Source organism: Lycium ferocissimum, unplaced genomic scaffold (assembly GCF_029784015.1).
Source record: "Lycium ferocissimum isolate CSIRO_LF1 unplaced genomic scaffold, AGI_CSIRO_Lferr_CH_V1 ctg10077, whole genome shotgun sequence".
Classification (NCBI taxonomy): Eukaryota; Viridiplantae; Streptophyta; class Magnoliopsida; order Solanales; family Solanaceae; genus Lycium; species Lycium ferocissimum.
Genome location: NW_026713138.1, coordinates 1 through 19806, shown reverse-complemented (window position 1 = coordinate 19806; position 19806 = coordinate 1). Strand labels below are relative to the sequence as shown.

Sequence of the window (19806 nt, the reverse complement as noted above, 5' to 3'; positions counted from 1 at the left end):
GGGCGAGATCTCTGGATAGAAAATGAGGGTTAGAGTAGTCCTTAGTGTTGGACAGATTGTTAGAACTTTATGGCATTACTAAAAAGTTTTATGAGCGTGTCTACATTACCTTTGAGGCGATATATATATATATGGAGTACCCGGGAATTGTATAGTCGAATACGACTTCTTGAGTGTTTAGAAAATTCGGGGCTAACACTACTGGAAATTAGGGCTATGGCAACGCCTTCCTGCAAACGGTTAATACAACCGATTCTTTTGTTTCTATTGCAACGGTTATACCGTTAAATTCTACACTTTAGCGTCTAAACCGTTGCAATTGTATTTTCACCGTACATACATGTCCCTAATGGGACGCGAGCTTTTGTTTCTATTGCAACGGTTTTAAATTCCCTCCCAAATTTTTCTTATTTTCGTAGCCCGCCTAATAGAGAGACCACATTATTTTTCCTTTTAGCCAAAAAGTAAAATCCTTTTGTATTGAACCAAATTAAACAACGAACTCTCTCTCTCTCTCTACTAAATTCATCACCCACCTCACTCTATCTCTCTCTACAAATTTCTACTTCACTTTGCACCCTAATTATCAATGCTCTCTTGAATCTCGTAGCTTGGGTTACTCAATTCCAAGTTATCTTCTCTATTCTCTCATCTCTTTTTTTTGGATTTATTTTGCATGTTCTTCCAATTCTAAAATAAAATCATTTGTGGTATGGGTTTTGATTTTTTTTTTTTTTTGAATAAGTATGGGCTCTGATTTCTTGATATTCCTTTTTTTTTTGTCTCAATATTTTTACAATATCTCGCTTGCTTATTTTGTTGTTGTAAGAATTGGGTGGAATTACTTCGATTTAGTAAATATCTAGCGGAAAGGTGTGAGCTTTCCGTTTTCAAAGTTAATGCCGTGTCTAATGTTGGATTGTTCGATTTTGTTGTATAAAATGAGCTTGTGAGACACGATTATTTCTCTCAAGAATCTAACGAGAAATTAGGTTTTCTTTGCTCTTGGAATTTCCTTTCTTTTGCTTCTCATTTGTGTTTGTTTATTCTTGTTCTAAACTCATTGTCAACGGTGAAAGCTCGAAGCATTCTCAACTCTCAAACGCCTCAATTCGTTGCTCGTCGAAAGGTAATTTCAATAATATTTTGTAGCTCTTACAATTCGTTTGATATTGAATTTTATATTGGTTTCGTTGGTAATTGAATTTTATCTTTTGGTTGTTATTTAAAGTCCCATTTTCATCTTCTTAGTTTTCGATTTGGCAAGTTCGTTTTCCAATAACCTTGACTTTTAGCTAGTTCTCATTTATGGGATGAGGAAATATAGATGGAGGCCCTATATGGCTAGGCATGCTTGAATTATGAGGAATTAATTTTGTGAATTTGAGAGAGGTTGTGGATCACTAGAATGCACTCGACTTTTGACTAAAAAAAGCATTTTCGGTTATAATGAAAAGCTTGTTTATAAATACTCTAAAATCGATTAAAATTGGAATTTAAGGATGGTAGCCCTAAGTTTTGATTGCTCGGCTTCCCTTCCCCATTTTGGTAAATGATAAAAATTTTGCCCCATAAGGCAAAACTAAATTATGCCTTGAGGAAAAGTTATGCCCCCTCCGGCATAACTTTAGTTTTTCCTTAAGGAAGTTATGCCGGAGGGGGCAGACTTTGCCTTGAGACTTTTTTTTTTTTTTTTTTTTTTAACTTTTCAAGGCACACTTTTAGTTAAGGCATACTTTTGGTTATACCTTAATTAAAAGTCTGCCCCATAAGGCATAATTCCTTAAGGAAAAGTTTTGCCCAATAAGGCAAAACTAAATTATGCCTTGAGGAAAGATGCCCCCTCCGCATAACTTTAGTTTTTCCTTAAGGAAGTTATGCGGAAGGACTTTGCCTTGAGATGAAAGCTAGTCAAATTTAACTCAAGTAAATTGATATCGGATTTTGAAGTTTGATGGAATTTGGACACACTACATGCCGATTAATGTCTTCCAAATGCAACCTTGGGAAGTAGCCATGAGTCGAACTGAAAACACAAGTTCATTTTCAGTTGCTTGTTTTCCATGGTTGGTAGACAAGGAAGCATGCCTCGTACAAGACAAACTTGAGAGAAGGGCCTTGCTATTTGTAGCAGTTTTGCTATTTCTATTGAAATGAAATAAGGTAAAAATCATCTATTTTTCTACCGTGATGTGACCGGCCAATCCCAAATAGTTTTTCCATTAACGTAATAGCCCTTGAATAATTGGAATGCCGGAGTAGTAGCTTAATTATATAAAAGTAGATCACGTGTTATTTGCTTGTGCTTTCACTCTACATGGAACATATAGTCAGCTATCCTTGGCTTGTATAGTGAACTCCTTTTATTTTGCGGCATATCCGAATCGATTACATCGAATCGCATTTTTGTTCTTGAAATAAACATTTGACTTCCTTGATGATACTTAATATAATTATAGATCTTAAAGGGTAAGTGCAATATTATTCAAGTAGATTTGGAGTTCCTTCCAAATTTAAGGGACAAAGATGCAGATTAACCACCGATTATTACTAGGGTGGAGGAAAAGTTATGCCCCCTCCGGCATAACTTTAGTTTTTCCTTAAGGAAGTTATCACGGAGGGGGAGACTTTTGCCTTGAGACTTTTTTTTTTTTTTTTTAACTTTTCAAGGCACACTTTTAGTTAAGGCATACTTTTGGTTATACCTTAATTAAAAGTCTGCCCCATAAGGCATAATTCCTTAAGGAAAAGTTTTGCCCAATAAGGCAAAACTAAATTATGCCTTGAGGAAAAGTTATGTTCCCCCTCCGCATAACTTTTTAGTTTTTCCTTAAGGAAGTTATGCCGGGGGCGGACTTTGCCTTGAGATGAAAGCTAGTCAAATTTAACTCAAGTAAATTGATATCGTGATTTTGAAGTTTGATGGAATTTGGACACACTACATGCCGATTAATGTCTTCCAAATGCAACCTTGGGAAGTAGCCATGGAGTCGAATGCGGAAAACACAAGTTCATTTTCGGTTGCTTGTTTTCCATGGTTGGTAGACAAGGAAGCATGCCTCGACAAGACAAACTTCGCAGAAGGGGCCTTGCTATTTGTAGGGGCTTGCTATTTCTATTGAAATGAAATAGAAGGTAAAAATCATCTATTTTTCTCTCGTGATGTGGTAGCCAATCCCAAATAGTTTTTCCATTAACGTAATAGCCCTTGAATAATTGGAATGCCGTAGTAGTAGCTTAATTATATAAAAGTAGATCACGTGTTATTTGCTTGTGCTTTCACTCTATGTGGAACATATAGTCGACTATCCTTGGCTTGTATAGTGAACTCCTTTTATTTCCTTTGCGGCATATCCGAATCGATTCATTGAATTCGCATTTTTGTTCTTGAAATAAACATTTGACTTCCTTGATGATACTTAATATAATTATAGATCTTAAAGGGTAAGTGCAATATTATTCAAGTAGATTTGGAGTTCCTTCCAAATTTAATGGACAAAGATGCGATTCGGGCCACCGATTATTACTAGGTGGAGGAAAAGTTATGCCCCTCCGCATAACTTTAGTTTTTCCTTAAGGAAGTTATGCGGAGGAAGACTTTGCCTTGAGACTTTTTTTTTTTTTTTTTTAACTTTTCAAGGCACACTTTTAGTTAAGGCATACTTTTGGTTATACCTTAATTAAAAGTACGCATTTACATAAGGCATAATTCCTTAAGGAAAAGTTTTGCCCAATAAGGCAAAACTAAATTATGCCTTGAGGAAAAGTTATGCCCCCCTCCGCATAACTTTAGTTTTTCCTTAAGGAAGTTATGCCGGAGGGGGACTTTGCCTTGAGATGAAAGCTAGTCAAATTTAACTCAAGTAAATTGATATCGGGATTTTGAAGTTTGATGGAATTTGGACACACTTTCGATTAATGTCTTCCAAATGCAACCTTGGGAAGTAGCCATGGAGTCGAATCCGGAAAACACAAGTTCATTTTCAGTTGCTTGTTTTCCATGGTTGGTAGACAAGGAAGCATGCCTCGTACAAGACAAACTTTAGAAGGGGCCTTGCTATTTGTAGCAGTTGCTATTTCTATTGAAATGAAATAGAAGAAGGTAAAAATCATCTATTTTTCTACCGTGATGACCGGCCAATCCCAAATAGTTTTTCCATTAACGTAATAGCCCTTGAATAATTGGAATGCCGTAGTAGTAGCTTAATTATATAAAAGTAGATCACGTGTTATTTGCTTGTGCTTTCACTCTATGTGGAACATATAGTCGCTATCCTTGGCTTGTATAGTGAACTCCTTTTATTTCCTTTGCGGCATATCCGAATCGATTCATCGAATACGCATTTTTGTTCTTGAAATAAACATTTGACTTCCTTGATGATACTTAATATAATTATAGATCTTAAAGGGTAAGTGCAATATTATTCAAGTAGATTTGGAGTTCCTTCCAAATTTAAGGGACAAAGATGCGATTCGATCACCGATTATTACTAGGGTGGAGGAAAAGTTATGCCCCTCCGGCATAACTTTAGTTTTTTCCTTAAGGAAGTTATGCTAGAGAGCGGACTTTGCCTCGAGACTTTTTTTTTTTTTTTTTTTAACTTTTCAAGGCACACTTTTAGTTAAGGCATACTTTTGGTTATACCTTAATTAAAACTCAGGCATAATTCCTTAAGGAAAAGTTTTGCCCAATAAGGCAAAACTAAATTATGCCTCGAGGAAAAGTTGTGCCCCCTCCAAGCATAACTTTAGTTTTTCCTTAAGGAGTTATGCCGGAGGGGCGACTTTGCCTTGAGATGAAAGCTAGTCAAATTTAACTCAAGTAAATTGATATCGTGATTTTGAAGTTTGATGGAATTTGGACACACTACATGTCGATTAATGTCTTCCAAATGCAACCTTGGGAAGTAGCCATGGAGTCGAATGCGGAAAACACAAGTTCATTTTCGGTTGCTTGTTTTCCATGGTTGGTAGACAAGGAAGCATGCCTCGTACAAGACAAACTTCGCAGAAGGGGCCTTGCTATTTGTAGGCATTGTTATTTCTATTGAAATGAAATAGAAGGTAAAAATCATCTATTTTTCTACCGTGATGTGACCGGCCAATCCCAAATAGTTTTTCCATTAACGTAATAGCCCTTGAATAATTGGAATGCCGTAGTAGTAGCTTAATTATATAAAAGTAGATCACGTGTTATTTGCTTGTGCTTTCACTCTATGTGGAACATATAGTCAGCTATCCTTGGCTTGTATAGTGAACTCCTTTTTATTTCCTGGATCGATTCTTGTATCGCATTTTTGTTCTTGAAATAAACATTTGACTTCCTTGATGATACTTAATATAATTATAGATCTTAAAGGGTAAGTGCAATATTATTCAAGTAGATTTGGAGTTCCTTCCAAATTTAAGGGACAAAGATGCGATTCCGTCACCGATTATTACTAGGGTGGAGGAAAAGTTATGCCCCCGCATAACTTTAGTTTTTCCTTAAGGAAGTTATGCCGAGGGGGAGACTTTGCCTTGAGACTTTTTTTTTTTTTTTAACTTTTCAAGGCACACTTTTAGTTAAGGCATACTTTTGGTTATACCTTAATTAAAAGTTCGCCCCATAAGGCATAATTCCTTAAGGAAAAGTTTTGCCCAATAAGGCAAAACTAAATTATGCCTCGAGGAAAAGTTATGCCCTCCCGCATAACTTTAGTTTTTCCTTAAGGAAGTTATGCCGAGGGGGCGACTTTGCCTTGAGATGAAAGCTAGTCAAATTTAACTCAAGTAAATTGATATCGAATTTGGATTTTGAAGTTTGATGGAATTTGGACACACTACGCTTCGATTAATGTCTTCCAAATGCAACCTTGGGAAGTAGCCATGGAGTCGAATGCGGAAAACACAAGTTCATTTTCGATTGCTTGTTTTCCATGGTTGGTAGACAAGGAAGCATGCCTCTATGTGGAACAAGACAAACTTCGGAACCCTAGGGGGCCTTATAAGAAGGGAATCGCCTTTATTTACGATACTTAATATAATTATAGCTTGCTATTTCTATTGAAATGAAATAGAAGGTAAAATCATCTATTTTTCTACCGTGTGATGCACACTTTTAGTTAAGGCATACGGCCAATCCCAAATAGTTTTTCCATTAACGTAATAGCCCTTGAATAATTGGAATGCCGCTTGAGTAGTAGCTTAATTATATAAAAGTAGATCACGTGTTATTTGCTTGTGCTTTCACTCTATGTGGAACATATAGTCAAAAATCATCTATCCTTGGCTTGTATAGTGAACTCCTTTATTTCCTTTTGCGGCATATCCGATATCCCATTTTTCGATTCTTGAATCTTGCATTTTTGTTCTTGAAATAAACATTTGACTTCCTTGATGATACTTAATATAATTATAGATCTTAAAGGGTAAGTGCAATATTATTCAAGTAGATTTGGAGTTCCTTCCAAATTTAAGGGACAAAGATGCAGATTCGATCCACCGATTATTACTAGGTGGAGGAAAAGTTATGCCCCTCCGCATAACTTTAGTTTTTCCTTAAGGAAGTTATGCGGAGGGGGGACTTTGCCTTGAGACTTTTTTTTTTTTTTTTTTAACTTTTCAAGGCACACTTTTAGTTAAGGCATACTTTTGGTTATACCTTAATTAAAAGTACGCCCCATAAGGCATAATTCCTTAAGGAAAAGTTTTGCCCAATAAGGCAAAACTAAATTATGCCTCGAGGAAAAGTTATGCCCCCTCCGGCATAACTTTAGTTTTTCCTTAAGGAAGTTATGCCGGAGGGGGCGACTTTGCCTTGAGATGAAAGCTAGTCAAATTTAACTCAAGTAAATTGATATCGTGATTTTGAAGTTTGATGGAATTTGACACACTACATGCCGATTAATGTCTTCCAAATGCAACCTTGGGAAGTAGCCATGGAGTCGAATGAAAAACACAAGTTCATTTTCGATTGCTTGTTTTCCATGGTTGGTAGACAAGGAAGCATGCCTCGCACAAGACAAACTTCGCAGAAGGGGCCTTGCTATTTGTAGCGCTTGCTATTTCTATTGAAATGAAATAGAAGGTAAAAATCATCTATTTTTCTCTTTGTGATGTGACCGGCCAATCCCAAATAGTTTTTCCATTAACGTAATAGCCCTTGAATAATTGGAATGCCGTAGTAGTAGCTTAATTATATAAAAGTAGATCACGTGTTATTTGCTTGTGCTTTCACTCTATGTGGAACATATAGTCACTATCCTTGGCTTGTATAGTGAACTCCTTTTATTTCCTTTGCGCATATCCGAATCGATTCTATCGAATCTGCATTTTTGTTCTTGAAATAAACATTTGACTTCCTTGATGATACTTAATATAATTATAGATCTTAAAGGGTAAGTGCAATATTATTCAAGTAGATTTGGAGTTCCTTCCAAATTTAAGGGACAAAGATGCGATTCGATCTACCGATTATTACTAGGGTGGAGGAAAAGTTATGCCCCTCCGGCATAACTTTAGTTTTTCCTTAAGGAAGTTATGCCGGAGGGGGCAGACTTTGCCTTGAGACTTTTTTTTTTTTTTTTTTTAACTTTTCAAGGCACACTTTTAGTTAAGGCATACTTTTGGTTATACCTTAATTAAAAGTATGCCCCATAAGGCATAATTCCTTAAGGAAAAGTTTTGCCCAATAAGGCAAAACTAAATTATGCCTTGAGGAAAAGTTATGCCCCCTCCGCATAACTTTAGTTTTTCCTTAAGGAAGTTATGCGGAGGGGCAGACTTTGCCTTGAGATGAAAGCTAGTCAAATTTAACTCAAGTAAATTGATATCGGGATTTTGAAGTTTGATGGAATTTGGACACACTACATGCCGATTAATGTCTTCCAAATGCAACCTTGGGAAGTAGCCATGGAGTCGAATCCGGAAAACACAAGTTCATTTTCAGTTGCTTGTTTTCCATGGTTGGTAGACAAGGAAGCATGCCTCGGACAAGACAAACTTCGAGAAGGGGCCTTGCTATTTGTAGCAGCTTGCTATTTCTATTGAAATGAAATAGAAGGTAAAAATCATCTATTTTTCTACCGTGATGTGACCGGCCAATCCCAAATAGTTTTTCCATTAACGTAATAGCCCTTGAATAATTGGAATGCCGAGTAGTAGCTTAATTATATAAAAGTAGATCACGTGTTATTTGCTTGTGCTTTCACTCTATGTGGAACATATAGTCGCCTATCCTTGGCTTGTATAGTGAACTCCTTTTATTTCCTTTGCGGCATATCCGAATCGATTCTCGAATCTGCATTTTTGTTCTTGAAATAAACATTTGACTTCCTTGATGATACTTAATATAATTATAGATCTTAAAGGGTAAGTGCAATATTATTCAAGTAGATTTGGAGTTCCTTCCAAATTTAAGGGACAAAGATGCAGATTCAGTCACTGATTATTACTAGGGTGGAGGAAAAGTTATGCCCCCTCCGGCATAACTTTAGTTTTTCCTTAAGGAAGTTATGCCGGAGGGGGCAGACTTTGCCTTGAGACTTTTTTTTTTTTTTTTAACTTTTCAAGGCACACTTTTAGTTAAGGCATACTTTTGGTTATACCTTAATTAAAAGTCTGCCCCATAAGGCATAATTCCTTAAGGAAAAGTTTTGCCCAATAAGGCAAAACTAAATTATGCCTTGAGGAAAAGTTATGCCCCCTCCGGCATAACTTTAGTTTTTCCTTAAGGAAGTTATGCCGGAGGGGAGACTTTGCCTTGAGATGAAAGCTAGTCAAATTTAACTCAAGTAAATTGATATCGGGATTTTGAAGTTTGATGGAATTTGGACACACTACATGCCGATTAATGTCTTCCAAATGCAACCTTGGGAAGTAGCCATGGAGTCGAATACGGAAAACACAAGTTCATTTTCGGTTGCTTGTTTTCCATGGTTGGTAGACAAGGAAGCATGCCTCGGACAAGACAAACTTCGCAGAAGGGGCCTTGCTATTTGTAGCAGCTTGCTATTTCTATTGAAATGAAATAGAAGGTAAAAATCATCTATTTTTCTCCGTGATGTGACCGGCCAATCCCAAATAGTTTTTCCATTAACGTAATAGCCCTTGAATAATTGGAATGCCGTAGTAGTAGCTTAATTATATAAAAGTAGATCACGTGTTATTTGCTTGTGCTTTCACTCTATGTGGAACATATAGTCGGCTATCCTTGGCTTGTATAGTGAACTCCTTTTATTTCCTTTGCGGCATATCCGAATCGATTCGAATCCGCATTTTTGTTCTTGAAATAAACATTTGACTTCCTTGATGATACTTAATATAATTATAGATCTTAAAGGGTAAGTGCAATATTATTCAAGTAGATTTGGAGTTCCTTCCAAATTTAAGGGACAAAGATGCGATTCCACCGATTATTACTAGGGTGGAGGAAAAGTTATGCCCCTCCGGCATAACTTTAGTTTTTCCTTAAGGAAGTTATGCGGGAGGGCGACTTTGCCTTGAGACTTTTTTTTTTTTTTTTTTAACTTTTCAAGGCACACTTTTAGTTAAGGCATACTTTTGGTTATACCTTAATTAAAAGTACGCCCCATAAGGCATAATTCCTTAAGGAAAAGTTTTGCCCAATAAGGCAAAACTAAATTATGCCTTGAGGAAAGTTATGCCCCCTCCGCATAACTTTAGTTTTTCCTTAAGGAAGTTATGCCGGAGGGGGCGACTTTGCCTTGAGATGAAAGCTAGTCAAATTTAACTCAAGTAAATTGATATCGTGATTTTGAAGTTTGATGGAATTTGGACACACTACGCCGATTAATGTCTTCCAAATGCAACCTTGGGAAGTAGCCATGGAGTCGAATCACCTGGAAAACACAAGTTCATTTTCGGTTGCTTGTTTTCCATGGTTGGTAGACAAGGAAGCATGCCTCGACAAGACAAACTTCAGAGAAGGGCCTTGCTATTTGTAGCGATTTGCTATTTCTATTGAAATGAAATAGAAGGTAAAAATCATCTATTTTTCTACCGTGATGTGGTGGCCAATCCCAAATAGTTTTTCCATTAACGTAATAGCCCTTGAATAATTGGAATGCCGTAGTAGTAGCTTAATTATATAAAAGTAGATCACGTGTTATTTGCTTGTGCTTTCACTCTATGTGGAACATATAGTCACTATCCTTGGCTTGTATAGTGAACTCCTTTTATTTCCTTTGCGGCATATCCGAATCGCATCGAATCTGCATTTTTGTTCTTGAAATAAACATTTGACTTCCTTGATGATACTTAATATAATTATAGATCTTAAAGGGTAAGTGCAATATTATTCAAGTAGATTTGGAGTTCCTTCCAAATTTAAGGGACAAAGATGCAGATTCAGTCCGATTATTACTAGGGTGGAGGAAAAGTTATGCCCCCTCCGGCATAACTTTAGTTTTTCCTTAAGGAAGTTATGCCGGAGGGGGCAGACTTTGCCTTGAGACTTTTTTTTTTTTTTTTTTTAACTTTTCAAGGCACACTTTTAGTTAAGGCATACTTTTGGTTATACCTTAATTAAAAGTCTGCCCCATAAGGCATAATTCCTTAAGGAAAAGTTTTGCCCAATAAGGCAAAACTAAATTATGCCTTGAGGAAAGTTATGCCCCTCCGCATAACTTTAGTTTTTCCTTAAGGAAGTTATGCGGAGGGGGAGACTTTGCCTTGAGATGAAAGCTAGTCAAATTTAACTCAAGTAAATTGATATCGGGATTTTGAAGTTTGATGGAATTTGGACACACTACATGTCGATTAATGTCTTCCAAATGCAACCTTGGGAAGTAGCCATGGAGTCGAAACGGAAAACACAAGTTCATTTTCGATTGCTTGTTTTCCATGGTTGGTAAACAAGGAAGCATGCCTCGTACAAGACAAAGTCAGAGAAGGGGCCTTGCTATTTGTAGCAGTTGCTATTTCTATTGAAATGAAATAGAAGGTAAAAATCATCTATTTTTCTACTGTGATGTGACTGGCCAATCCCAAATAGTTTTTCCATTAACGTAATAGCCCTTGAATAATTGGAATGCCAGAGTAGTAGCTTAATTATATAAAAGTAGATCACGTGTTATTTGCTTGTGCTTTCACTCTATGTGGAACATATAGTCGGCTATCCTTGGCTTGTATAGTGAACTCCTTTTATTTCCTTTGCGGCATATCCGAATCGATTCCATCGAATCTGCATTTTTGTTCTTGAAATAAACATTTGACTTCCTTGATGATACTTAATATAATTATAGATCTTAAAGGGTAAGTGCAATATTATTCAAGTAGATTTGGAGTTCCTTCCAAATTTAAGGGACAAAGATGCAGATTTACCACCGATTATTACTAGGGTGGAGGAAAAGTTATGCCCCCTCCGCATAACTTTAGTTTTTCCTTAAGGAAGTTATGCCGGAGGGGGCATACTTTGCCTTGAGACTTTTTTTTTTTTTTTTTTTAACTTTTCAAGGCACACTTTTAGTTAAGGCATACTTTTGGTTATACCTTAATTAAAAGTCTGCCCCATAAGGCATAATTCCTTAAGGAAAAGTTTTGCCCAATAAGGCAAAACTAAATTATGCCTTGAGGAAAAGTTATGCCCTCCGGCATAACTTTAGTTTTTCCTTAAGGAAGTTATGCGGAGAGGGCAAGACTTTGCCTTGAGACAAAGTCTTTTATTTTTGAGGCCGTATCATTTATTTTTGATGCACTTTGCTATTGTTTGTGACCGAATTTCACCGGAGAATTAACTTGAATTCTCGTGCATTCTTCGGATCGTTTTCATCAACCAAACCTTGCACCTTAGCACCGCATTGAGCTTCGCACTGTGTTCTACAACCAAGCCTTATTCATAGTGGCCTTCGCACCTTTGGACTTGAAAAAGAGGCTTCAACCCATTTTTAGTCTTACCAATATTATCACCGCTCGCATTCTTTTGAGCCTCGTCGCCGCACTCGGTTGCTTATCGAATTCTCATTCGGTGGTTTTGCCACTACGGTGCAATATTGAGCCATCTGCTACCTTTTGTGCAACCGAATGAACTGGTGCATTAACCCAACGATTCGAGTATTTCGAGCGGTATTTGTACCAATCGTACCCTTATGAATTTCCACCAACTGTTTCCCTGACACCTCTACCTTTTACACACGAGCATCAGAATCTTCTACAACCAGCTGCCTACCAGTAGCATCATCAGCAATTTCTACTACTGATGCCTCATCCTCACCCTCCTTTAGTACCGCAAACTTGTTTTTAGTTTGCACAACATCAAAAATTACCGCAAAGAACATTTTTGCTCGCATCTTTTCCTCTAGTTTCGTTGTTTGTAAAGCCATCCGTTTTTGCCTTTTGCTATTAGCGATTAATTGCTTTTCCAACGCTTGTTCTCGCACGGTCGTCTATATTTTCCACAACCTTATCGCTATACCATTTGCACCATGAGCCTTCCCGTGTTTGTTAGCACAACCATCAACATCTTTATTCTTTTTTATATTCAAAAATTGACGTAAATCACCTTCAAATTTGTCCCCATTGCAATCGCTCAATATCACCTTGTTGAAAACCTCTCTTTTTCAACATCAATCTCAGCCTATTTTCTTCATGCCCTTGGTGATGACAAAACTTACAATATGAAGGCGGTGACATTATTTATTCTTTGTATTATGTGCGCGTGCATTTGAAGGGCGTTGACATTATTTATTCTCTTTTGTAGGTGTCGAAAATGAAGAAAGGGACGGAGACAAGAAGACATTGATCTTACTTGAGAAGATCTTTTATGAAGATTTCTACATGTTCTAAGAATCTTTTTGCTATCGAACATTTTGAAACTTATCCTAAATCTTGAAATGTAAAACTTAATTATGCATTTTGGGTTGAACATTTTGCTTTTACGGGTATATATGTTGGATTAGGAATGTTGGATATTTTGGATTATGAAAAATTGTGTTTTTACGGTTTATGTAATTTGTAATGTATTTTATTTATTTATATGTAAAAATATATATATATATATATATCAATTTATAACCGTGGCTACTATTTCGGACAAACCATGGCAATAGGTCGTTCCAAATAACAAATAAAAAGACCGTTGCATTAGACAAAAACCGTTGCAATAAAGTAAAAGGTGGTGCAATAACCTCTACGAAACCGTTGCAATAGCCTCAAAAGTCGTTGCTTAAAGGTCTATGGGGACGGTTAGAAACCGTTCCATATACACACAAAAACTCGTTGCATCGAAAAAGGAACAACCGTTGCCGTAGATAATGATATAGCAACGGGTTTCGCCAACCGTTGCACAAACCGTTGCCATAGATATATGGGCACGCGAGCGATGGAACGCATGATAAACCGTTGCTATAGATATATAGCAACGGTGCTCCTGTCTATAGCAACGGTTTTCTCGGCGTTGCCATAAGCCTATTTTCCAGTAGTGTAAGCATTTGAATCCCTATATGTAGGATGAGTATTTACCTCAGTATGACTCACACCTCGGTGAAAAAGAAATATTAGGCTACTAGAGGATAAGCTCGGTTGAAGAGAGAGAAGCTAGAAGCGAAAGAACGCCTCGCTCTAGAGTAAGATAAGAGCAGATGATATTAGAAGGAAATTGGTCGAAAGATAAGTGAAGCCTTAAAGATATGAACAAACGTGAGAAACAATTAAGGGCTGATAGCTAAAGTATGGCAGTGCAGCAAGGTTCGTAAATAAGTAAATGAAAGGGCAAGAGAAGGCGAGTGTAGAGGTTATAAAAAGGAGTAAGTTATAAGACGATTTTAATAAAGATATCAATAGGTTGATTTAGCTCCCTGGATCAGGGGATATGGATTTTGAGAAATATCTTAAGCTAAACTAAATGCGAGTTAGGAACTCAAAGGATTTTGGTAAAAGTTGGTATTGCGATATTCACGAAACGAACAATTAGGTAGTAAGAGAATGAATGACAAAAGAACAGCCCTTGACGATTATTAAATGAAAGCCTTTCCTAAGACAAGAATTATGAGTAAAGGTTGAGTTTATCAAGATCGAGCATGTCAGCTGTGATACATGGCACTTTAAGCATGTAAGTGATTCAGTTATCCCTAGTAAGAGAGGATTATATTAGGACGAGTTATAAGTTATCAGAAGTGCGAAGGATTACGAAAGATGTTGAGGCAATAATTTGACTCTACAGGAATGAAACCCTTGAGCATGAGGTGTTATCCATTCTCTTAAAAGGGAGAGAGTATGATAAGTACCGAAGCAAAATCACGCACTTTGTTAGTGACAGAGTGGTAAGAAGGATTATGATGAATAGGTTCAGAACGAATATGATTGTTTTATCCAGAATCTACAGATGTGTGAAGACCCTAGGATATTATATATATATATATATAAATTCTAAGAAGGGGACAGTAGCAACCCCCTGGATAGAGATGCTAACTAACAGTAAGTGTAACCGAACATTTGAGACTTAGGAAACTGGTATGAGGTGTAAATAAAGATAGGAGGACATAGGACCCAAGAGGAGTTACTTAGAACTAAGTTATGAGAGATAAGTAGATTTGGTAAATCAGTAATTGATTTATGTAAGGCTTAGTTATGACTAGTCAAGAGATCGCAGGTGATTCATTAGATGGTACAAATTCACACACTGCAGAAGGATCCAAGTGCATGAAGTTTCAATTTCACAAGAGCATTATCACACCTCTCAAAAAGTATTTCAGATAAAGTTAGTATAAAGTATTTCAAATGTTAAAAGGATCATTAAGCCTAGAATTCGAGGCAGACGTTTAAAAGTTGTACTCAAAATATTATCCGAGTAAGGGTGGAGGTAAAGTAATTGAAGGTGAATACGGGCAGTTCAAAAGCGCCTAAGATCCTACAGGGACATAAATGTCACAATGGGTTCGCATCTAAACATAAGCAAGAAAAATTGTTAGCTTTGCACGACCTAAATGTCTGTCCTAATGTGTACCTACTTTTCGCCCTATGGACAGAACGCGTTACCTAACCTATTCTATACAAGTGTTTGCGGAATAAAAACAAACATGAAGTTAAAGGATACTAGATTTTTACGTGGAAATCACCCGGCTTAAAGGTGATAAAAATCACGACCTACAAACCTGCAGGATTTACCTCGAACTTCACTACAATTGAGCGAACTACAAATTAAGTTACAAACTGTGCAACCTAATTCCTACAACAGACTTGCTATCTAAGATCTGATTAGCAATCTATCTTCAAGATAGACTCTAACTTAAAGTTACAACATTTGAATCTACTCTAATGTCTCTAACTAAGCTGATAAAGATACAACTTGATACCACAAACCTAATACAAGATTCTAGATCTAAGAGCTGGAAAACATTATTCAGTAGTACAGCTCCTTAAATCCGTCTTCTTGTATGATGGACGCAACCCCGGATTCTTGAATATGATGGATAAATCCTCTCCTCGCTCAATATTCTGAATTCTCTCTTTGTGAGTGCAGAAAACTTCTTCTAGGTAAGACGTGGGTATTTATAAATTTTTAGCTCCCAGGTCGGTTGACAAAACGTTCTCCTTGTTGGACAATAACACGCATAAGGTTTTTTGTTGTACTTGTTTCCTTTCTTTTTGAGTCGGCTTCTTTTCCTTGTAGATGGCTTACTAATATCGACAATTATTACAAGGAATCTTTCATACTTGACTGCCAAGTCTTTGCCATAATTCTGCTAAAAATCCTTATTGCTGCAAGATTTGTTTGGAACATGTTTGATCTACCTAGTTAGTCTATCTCTGAATATATACACTATTGAGCTAGAACATATTCATGTACCTGTTCCATCAATCTCTTTCATTCTTCATCTGTTGTTGCATTGCTTATGAGATCTTTGCTGGAACATGTTGACAGACTTGTTTCATGTAACTGTAAGCTCTGTGTCTGCAATTGGCCTTCTCCAGTCCTTCACCACTGATCACTGCTAGGTCATTCATCCATTGCACCTAATGACGTGTGATCATCTCTCTTCTGCATATGATTACTCTTTGGTATAGAACATGCTTGCACACTTGTTTTATTTCTTCATTGAACTACTTCCTCACTGAGTCATCTATCTCTCTCTGTGTCTCTCCCTTTTGCTGCCTTGTTCCATTGTTCTATTCATTGAATCATTTATGCTGCATACTGAATATTTTTGTCGGCTAGGTCACTTCTTTCTCTGTTATTATCGTATCTGATGGAACATGTTTGTGAATCTGATTCATGTGCACTACTTGCAACTGTCTCTGTGATCAGGTCTTTGAACTTGTTTAATGTGCGCTGCATTCTTTCTCATTCATACAACTAATCTCTTCTATTTGGAACTTTTGCTTCATTCATACAGCTGCGTAGCTTTAGTCAATCATTCTTGCGCATTCTTATATGTATCTAGACCTGGTTTATCTTCTTCATGGTATACTCATTTTTTGCCCGTTTGTCAATTATTAAAGGCTTAAGTAACTAAAACGCCCCCCAAACTTGGCACGAATTGCAACTTTAGTCCCCAAACTATTGTCGCACTTCAAGACACCCCTAAACTTAGCAAAATGGGTTTTAATTCATCCCCGAGCCGGCCACGTGGAAGAAGTGTAGTCACACGCTAATGTGCGCGTGACGTGCTCGTATACTTTTTTTTTTTTTTTTTTTTAAAAAAGAAAAATCAATTTTGGAAAATTCATAAAAAAAGTATAAATTTTTAAAATCAGAAAAAACTAATTTTTTTTTTTAAATGTGGAAAACCCATTTTTTTAAAAATAAATCCTCCGGACCGAATTTTTTATTAAAAAATCGGGAACTTCTTAAATCTTGAAAAATCGTAGAGCATATTTAAAAAAAAAAAAAAAAAGGAAAATTTATTTTTTTTTATTTAAAAACTTGGACTTTTAACAACTGAAAACTAAATAAACTCATTTTTCTAAAAAATAATTTGAAAATTGAATTTTTGGTTAAAAACCCGGACTTTTTAAAAATGTGGGATATCGATTTTTTTTAAGAATAAAGTGGAAAACTGATAATTTTTTTCTAGATTTAAAAACTAATCTAATGGATTATTTTTTAAAAAAAATGGGTTTTCTACATTTTTAAAAAAAAAATCAGTTTTTCCTTCTTTTTTAAAGAAGTGTCTTAAAAGAATCATGAAAATGATTTTTTAGGACACTTTTAAAAAATATCAAGTTTTCATTTTTTATATAAAAAAAAATCCATTTTTGCGTATATTTTAATTAAAGGGAGAAGTATTCAAAACACATCCAATGTCATGGCCAAAAGCTATAACAGCACAACTTGTAAGGGAGTGCATGATTTTCGACTATTTTTTTTTTGTATTATCGAGGGTATTATTGGGTGACGTGGACAAAAAAGTGAGTCCCTCAATATTGGGTACTATTGAGTCCACGTCACCAATAATACCTCAATAATACACAAAAAAATAGTCCAGGGGGGTCATAGGACTCCCGCAAAGTTGGAGTGTGTTATAGCAATTTCGGCCAAAGTTAGAGTGTGTTTTGAACACTTTTCCCTTAATTAAAACTGTAGTTTTTCAGTTTTTTTTTTTTAAAATAAAATATTCCAGATTTAAAATAAATATTTTCATAAGGTTCCAGTATTTTTATAAAAAAAATCGAGCTTACAATTTTTTTCAAAACAATTTATCTACGTGGAGGACACATAGGATGAAAATGCCATGGCATTAATATAACGGAGGCCTATAAGCCTTATTTACGCTAGACCGCGAGTGACTACACTACTCCGGTCATCACTGGGTGTAATGAAACCCATTTTTTAGGGTGTCTTGAAGTCCATCACTACTTGGGGACTAAAGTTGCAAAACGAGCCAAGTTCAGGGGCGTTTTAGTTACTTAAGCCATTATTAAAACTCATATATGCATTAGTCTAGCTAATGCCAACAAATTCCTTCATTTTGATGATGAAGAACTTCCTGTCTTTCTGTGCTCGTATACCTTGTTTCAACCTGTTTCTTCAACCTAAACCCATTTCACACATCACTACAGCTTCGACTTTGAACTTAAATTTAATCATGTAAGCATATAAGTCATAAAGCTATTAGCACAGTTCAATCTTCCCCCTTTTGGCATCATTAAAAAGTTAATCCCCAAATTTTTTATGGTTAGTATCTCAATGTATTTCTCCTACGGGGGCCATCGCATACACAGAGATAAGAACATTTACTTGTTTTTTAGTCAAGAAAACATTCATGTCATGCAGTTAAGCACAACTTGTAAGATATGCAGTAGTTTTTTTTTATGTCAGCAAGTACAATTCTAGTCCCTGGGTTACAACCATATACAACAGATCGTAGGAACTCTAAACTTTGTACAAGGATATTTTTAGGGAAAGACTAATCCTATGGAGTTCTATTATATTTGGAAAGTGAGCTCTAAGAATATCGTATGGGAAGTATATTACTTTCTTGTTTCTTCCCTTAATCACTTTTGAATCAAGCCCTTTTCATGTCGATTGGACGACTACTTGTATTGGCCATTTCATCTTCTTGCATAGATCATAAAGTGATATGCAAGGTCGGCCTTTTTCTCCAAGAAGACCCACCATCTTTTTCCACTAATTTCGCCCATGAGGACCAAGATCCGGACTGTTATTCTTTCCTAGATGGTGGAGGGTTCTTTCTCTATTTCTTCCTTCCTTATTTCTCCATGAACCCTTATATCTCAATGTCTCCTATAATGTAATAGCTCAGATGAATCCTTTATGTATGAGCTTCTATCACTGACTTCCTCCATTCTATCCCCTGTTTTGGATATTTTAACGTATCCCCCCGTTTATGAGCTCCACCTAATTTTCTTTCCTCCTTCGTCTTTCCAGTTGGTAAAATTATTTGGACATCTGGGAAAGATGGGTTTGTGATGGTGAGATGGAGGGAGTTTTCTGACTTTAGGGGAGTATGATGGGATGAGAGACTATAAGAGCTTCTGACTTAATTTGGGATTTTTTTTCTATGGCTTCGATGTGAGAGAGGAAAGAATCATACTTCCGTGGAAAGAAGGGTAGTCGAATAGTCTTTTTGGGAAGAGTAAGATTTGAAAGTTATGGCTTATTCATGATCTGTAATCATTACTCCTTCTTTTCAAGATCTGTAATCATTACTCCTTTTTTTCTCTTTTTAAAGCATACTTAAGGCGGCTAGACATGACTAGGGTAGGTAAAATAGGTGGTCTGATTTGTTCCATGATCTGAATATATAATCAACTGTCAAAAAAAGAAAACATACCTAAAGCATATTTTCAATCTTTGATTTGAGGCCTGCTTCTGTGACAATCATCATGTTTATACTTTTCAAGATCATGAACCTACCTTGCATAGGACGTACACCTTAATGTACAAGACTGAGTAATATATTTTCATTACTTTGTGTACCACAGTTTGAGGCAACTTTCCTAGCGAATATTACGGGATACATGTGCAGCTTTAATCATCCCTAATCCCAGCATAATTTTTTCCAGGAATGAGTCCTCTGATTTTGCTTTCTTAATTTTGGCTCCTCACCTCCAGAGTATACAACACCTGTTCATGTTGACCATCTTTTTTTACTATAAGGAACAAGTTCCAGAACGTGTTTTATGGCTGCATGAGTATCCACAATTTTATAAGCCTCTCTTGTGCTTTTGTGGATGATTGCTTTCTTCCCTTTTTCAGCCCTTGTGTCACGACCCAACTCCGTAGGCCGTGACTAGTGCCCGAGTTGGGCACCCAAACGCATTCATCAAACCTAAATCACACACAGCTGGCTTACGCGCATACAAATATCAAACGCCGCTCAAACACATCTCAAACTCAACACA

At 36.4% G+C, this 19806-nt stretch overlaps 1 long non-coding RNA gene across 1 annotated transcript; it reads left to right on the top strand.

Annotated features, from left to right (window-relative positions):
• Positions 1-989: 989 nt before the first annotated feature.
• Positions 990-12909, top strand: LOC132041384 (uncharacterized). Its single transcript, XR_009411012.1, has 2 exons — positions 990-1129; positions 12701-12909. It is a non-coding gene; the product is annotated as an uncharacterized LOC132041384 (long non-coding RNA).
• Positions 12910-19806: the final 6897 nt, after the last annotated feature.